The sequence below is a fragment of the Podarcis bocagei genome (genome assembly GCF_964188305.1).
Source record: "Podarcis bocagei genome assembly, chromosome: 8".
Classification (NCBI taxonomy): domain Eukaryota; kingdom Metazoa; phylum Chordata; class Lepidosauria; order Squamata; family Lacertidae; genus Podarcis; species Podarcis bocagei.
The window spans coordinates 26,129,251-26,135,663 of record NC_138133.1 but is presented as its reverse complement, the minus strand read 5'-3'; positions in this window follow the sequence as shown (position 1 = coordinate 26,135,663).

The following is a 6,413-nucleotide window of genomic DNA, read 5'->3' as shown; positions in this document are numbered from 1 at the left end:
TTCCCCATTCAGTTTACAGTGGTACCTCGGGTTACAGATGCTTCAGGTTACAGACGCTTCAGGTTACAGACCAGGTTACAGACTACAGACTCAGAAGTAGTACCGTATTTTTCGCCCCATAAGACGCACCGGCCCATAAGACGCACCTAGATTTTAGGGGGGGAAATGAAGGAAAAAATTTTTATTTCCCCCCCCCCAGGTGCGCTGCGCTACACCAGGAGCTTGGGGCGTGCGGAGCTCAGCGCGCCCCAAGCTTCTGCATGCCGGCAAGCAGTCCGCTGCCGCCCCAAGCCTTGCGCACCCGGCGGGACCTCCTGCCGGGTGCGGGAGGCTTGGGGCGGCAGCGGACTGCTTGCCGGCATGCAGAAGCTTGGGGCGCGCTGACCTCAGCACTCCCCAAGCTTCTAGGTGCGCGCAAGCAGTCCGCTGCCGCCCCAAGCCTTGCGCACCCGGCGGGACCTCCTGCCGGGTGCGGGAGGCTTGGGGCGGCAGCGGACTGCTTGCCGGCATGCAGAAGCTTGGGGCACGCTGACCTCAGCACGCCCCAAGCTTCTAGGTGCGCGCAAGCAGTCCGCTGCCGCCCCAAGCCTTGCGCACCCGGCGGGACCTCCTGCCGGGTGCGGGAGGCTTGGGGCGGCAGCGGACTGCTTGCCGGGATGCAGAAGCTTGGGGCGCGCTGACCTCAGCACGCCCCAAGCTTCTAGGTGCGCGCAAGCAGTCCGCTGCCGCCCCAAGCCTTGCGCACCCGGCGGGACCTCCTGCCGGGTGCGGGAGGCTTGGGGCGGCAGCGGACTGCTTGCCGGCATGCAGAAGCTTGGGGCACGCTGACCTCAGCACGCCCCAAGCTTCTAGGTGCGCGCAAGCAGTCCGCTGCCGCCCCAAGCCTTGCGCACCCGGCGGGACCTCCTGCCGGGTGCGGGAGGCTTGGGGCGGCAGTGGACTGCTTGCCGGCATGCAGAAGCTTGGGGCGCGCTGACCTCAGCACGCCCCAAGCTTCTAGGTGCGCGCAAGCAGTCCGCTGCCGCCCCAAGCCTTGCGCACCCGGCGGGACCTCCTGCCGGGTGCGGGAGGCTTGGGGCGGCAGCGGACTGCTTGCCGGCATGCAGAAGCTTGGGGCACGCTGACCTCAGCACGCCCCAAGCTTCTAGGTGCGCGCAAGCAGTCCGCTGCCGCCCCAAGCCTTGCGCACCCGGCAGGAGGTCCCGCCGGGTGCGGGAGGCTTGGGGCGGCAGCGGACTGCTTGCCGGCATGCAGAAGCTTGGGGCACGCTGACTTCAGCACGCCCCAAGCTTCTAGGTGCGCGCAAGCAGTCCGCTGCCGCCCCAAGCCTCGCGCACCCGGTGGGACCTCCTGCCGGGCGCGCGAGGCTTGCAGGCATTCGCCCCATAAGACGCACCCCGATTTCCCCTTCATTTTTGGAGGGGAAAAAGTGCGTCTTATGGGGCGAAAAATACGGTACCTCGGGTTAAGAACTTTACCTCATGATGAGAACAAAAATTATGTGGCGGTGCAGCAGCAGCAGGAGGCCCCATTAGCTAAAGTGGTACCTCAGGTTAAGAACAGTTTCAGCTTAAGAACGGACCTCTGGAACGAATTAAGTTCTTAACCAGAGGTACCACTGTATTCCAAGGTAGTTAACACCAGATAAAAAAAGAAAGCCTCATTTTTATTTCTTGGACCACATTGGCTGCACTTATGGTTTCTCCCAGAATTGGAACCCAGTCTTCTAAAAATTATATATATTTGTTAGGAAAGCTGTGTTGCTCAGAGCCTTTGGTTCCTTCTTGCACTGGCAGGAATTTGACAGGTATACAGCACTGAAAGCTTCAGAGATAGCAATGGTAGAACCTGTGGATTTGCCGCATCTCAGGTAGGGGTGACAGCAACTTTGCAATTAAGGGATGTAAATCAAAGGGGAAGCAAATCTGCTTACTGCGAGACTTTGAGGTGCTTACAGTTAATCATGCTGGTGCAGCCAATCAATATTAACTGCCTGAAGCCAAATGGTCATTGCAATTCTAAAAATCCATCAGAACTTCCAACATGGAAAAATAAAAAATAAATAAGAGACAGCAAAGCCCCTCAAAAGACCTGGCAATATTATATCATGCTGGCAGCAAACCATGTTCTTGTTTATAAATTCTTGTCAGACTTTGGCTGCAGCAACACAAAAAGTAGTATCATATTTATATTCCCAAAGACACCTAATTTCTGTGGCTGGGAGATGCATTTTATTTTAAAGCATTTACAGATAGACCAATGAACTGCTCTCACTCACCATTACAGGGTACAGTAGTTGTCTCCTTACATCATTATACAGATGAGACCATCAAACAAAGATTGAGGCAAGTCCTTCATTGTTCTGACACCGCAAACAGAGCATCTCACAGTGTTTTGTCACACTGTTCTTCCACTATAGAGAAACAACAGGTGTCCCCCACACCAAGTCTCCCCTCCCCACTTGAGGAGTATCCTCAGTGGCCACCAACCAAGAGTCGAGAAGGTTGAATAGAGGGAGTGGTCACTGTGTGGCATTTATTAGGACTTGCCAACAATCTACTGTGGACAGCAATGATGAGGACCTGGCCTGTCACTCACCACCACTTCCACAAAATTTGCCCTCTCCAGTAAAACTAGTATTTGCTCAGCGTACAGGAAGTTGTAGAACTATCTGATTACTCCTCTAGGCTAAAGGTAAAGGAAAAGGACCCCTGACAGTTAAGTCCAGTCGCGAACGACTCTGGGGTTGTGGCGCTCATCTCGCTTTACTGGCTGAGGGAGCCAACATTTGCCCGCAGACAGTTTTTCCAGGTCATGTGGCCAGCATGACCAAGCAGCTTCTGGTGAAACCAGAGCAGTGCACGGAAACGGCGTTTACCTTCCCACCGAAGTGGTACCTATTTATCTACTTGCACTTTGATGTGCTTTCAAACTGCTAGGTTGGCAGGAGCTGGGACCGAGCAATGGGAGCTCACCCCGTCGCGGGGATTCAAACCGCCGACCTTCTAATCGGCAAGCTCTAGGCTCAGTGGTTGAGACCACAGCGCCACCCACGTCCCTATTCCTCTAGGTTACCAAAGCCTTATTGCAAGGGTGGGGAACATGTGACCCTCCAGATGTTGTTGTTCTACAGTTCTCATCATCCCTGAACATTGGCCATGGGGATCTCCTGCACGTAATTCTAGAGAGATGGCATGGTGGAGTGGTCCGAGTGTTGGGTCAGGATTCAACTCCCTACTCAGCCACGAAGCTCACTGGGTGATCTTGGGGCAGCCACTGCCTCTTAGCTTAACTTACCTCACAGGGATGTTGTGAGCATAAAATAGGAGGAAAGGAATCCTGCGCTCTATGGAGGAAAGGTGGAATAATAGTCTTCACAGTCATCACCTCCTCGCACTGCAGCAGCCACCATGTGGAGTGCTTTTGCATGTGGAATTTCCATGGTGGTGAGAACCCAGCAGCCCCCAGACATTGGCTCAGCTTTGGAAAACATCATATTACTAAAGCAAGCTGCCTACCAAAATTTTATGAGCTGCTGTTTATTTCAGGAGAACAAAGATAGCTGCTCCTGTTGGTGTTTCAACCTATGACTCCAGGAATAGCCTGCAGCTAAACACTACCTCTCAGAAGCAGGTTGCTGATTTTCCAAAATGTTTTTATACAAGGCAAACCTAGAGCAACATTTAATGATAATCTTTTCTTTCAAGTGTTAGAAGTAGTTTTTAATTCATCCTTTCCGAGGATTCATCTCTTGCCAAATTCCCTTGCATGTTGTCATGGCAAGATTGAGCACTTTGCAGATTTGGCTTATAATATGCCTGTACCAGTAAAATGAATATATGGTTGAAATGTTCATGCTTTCCTGAAGAAACCTGCATTTTCTGAGGACCACAAAAACCAAATAGACTATAAAACCATTGCTGTTGTTTTTAGCATGGCTGATTACCTTATTTCTTAAACTCTTCAAACTCATAGATCATAGAACTGTGGAACTGGAAGGGACCACTTCCTCCCAAAGTGAGGGTGTGTGACCTAGCTAAGCTTGGCAGGACAGCTTACTCTATGGTCTTAACCCTTACATACACTAATTAATATTAAGCATGTTGGTTATATGAGGCTGATTTATCCCACAAACCCCTTCTCAGGCAAATCTTACAATGGCATGCACAAGTCCCAACTTGACTTGAACGTTCTCTTGGTAAGGGCTTGGTGAAATTGTCAGCTGTGAGCCGATTAGGATACTCTCTTGCATGAGATACTATTCATGTACTTTCCTCCTCTTATACTCACCAGATGTGGAGATAGTGTGTGTTTGTGTTGGGCCGATTGGCAGCAAGGGCAGAACGTCCACATCCTCACCTATTCCTTAAATGTATGTGAGGTTAATCTGAAACCCACCTATACTGACTGGTGGATAACACATATAGATAGTTACAGCACTCCTGAGTGTGTCGCACTCCAGTGTTCTCTCAGTTCAAGCGAAAAAGCTTGTGGTTGACCTCAGCTAATGTTTTTAGCAGACTGGAAAAGCACGAGTCAGCTGGAACTTCCTGTCTTGAATGCAGAGTGAGTTATGCGGAGCTTGTTCAAAAGCTCTCAAAATGCACATTATATACATGAACAGCAATATGTACATTCTTAATCTTTCCCTGTAGATATCAAAATAATCTAACAGTGTCATCCTGTACAAGTTGCCTCAAGGCCCAAAACAATTCAAGGGGCCCTGGGGAGGGTTCCAGAGGGATGGGAAGGTCTCTGCTAGACTCACCTCACCTCCTGGCATCTCCCTCTTCAGCGGCGCTTTCTTCTCCACAGCTCTCAGAGCTTACCTTTGACACTGGGGTGCCTTTCGTACTACCCATCCTGGAGCCATCAGATGCCGGGTTGAGCCCTGCCTCTCCAGAGAGGGGAAAGAGACCCCCTCCATCACCTGGGTCCTGAAGGCTCCAAAGGAGGTGTGAACAGATGGAGCAGTTCCCACCTTCAAGGCAAGGTCCTAGGTTGCTTGTTGGGGTGCCAACTTGAATAAAATGGGGGGGGGCAGGTAAGCCCCACCCAACATAATCAATCACAAGGTGGGACACACATGCACCCAGCAACTTTGGGGTGGGCCAGCCTTGTCAAATATTTTATTGGAGGTGTGTGAAGGGACCTCAGCCTCAAGGAGTTGGTTTCTATGTTGCTTGCTCTAGTAACCCATCTTTGTGCTCCTCCTCCACGAGAGGTCCGGAGGACAGCAACATGAGAACGGGCCTTCTCTGCAGTCGCTCCCCGTTTGTGGAATGCTCTCTCCACGGAGGCTTGTCCGGCGCCTTCATTGTATGCCTGTGGCGTTGTGGTCTAAACCACTGAGCCTCTTGGGCTTGCAGACCAGAAGGTCAGCAGTTCAAATCCCCGTGACGGAGTAAGATCCTGTTGCTCTGTCCCAGCTCCTGTCAACCTAGCAGTTCGAAAGCACACTAGTGCAAGTAGATAAATAGATACCGCTGTGGTGGGAAGGTAAATGGTGTTTCCATGCCCTCTGGCTTCTGTCACAGTCCTCCATGTGCCAGTAGTGGTTTAGTCATGCTGGCCACATGACCCGGAAAGCTGTCTGTGGACAAACACTGGCTCCCTCGGCCTGAAAGCGAGATGAACGCCACAACCCCATAGTCACCTTTGACTGGACTTAACCGTCCAGGAGTCCTTTACTGTTTACCTATGCCTTTAGGGGTGAGGTGAAAATGTTCTTCTTCAACCAGGCCTTGGGCTGGTTAACATCCAATACCCTTTTAAATGTATTGTGGGAGGGGGTGGTGAGAGGGAAATTATTGCTTTTTTTGTTGTTCTGGTTTTTGTTCTGCATTTTGTGTTTTTTCTCTTGTATTTTTTATGTTGTCAGCTGCCCTGAGATTGACAGATGAAGGGTGGTATACATATTTAATAATAGATGAATGAAGAAAAATAAGGAACAGAACAGTTTGCTGCACTGAGTTGAGCCCATCCTATTCCTTTATATAGGATAGCAAGGGCAGAGGCACCACCTTCTCCAGAGGATTGATGGGCCCGACGTGATGTCACATGACATCAAGACTGAACATCAGTGCTGGGTCAACACTTAAGCTTTGAGTAAGTAGATCGCCTGCCTTTGTGTATCTGTGGCTTGAGTTAACTATGTGTATTGCCAGCAATGTGCATATGTGTTGCACCAAATCTAAACATTAAAGCCTTTGGAAAGAGTCCTTTGAGTTCTTGTTCTTGAACAACTGAGAGCCAGGACAAAGGCGAATCTTGGGACATACTCACACACTCTTAGAAATATGTACTTTGTGGCTTCAGTGTTGTTGTTGTTTTTCCTAATGAGTAAAAGGATTGATCTTTGTCACACCGATGTCACAAGATCATGAGCGCAGAGCCAGGAAACCGGGCATCTT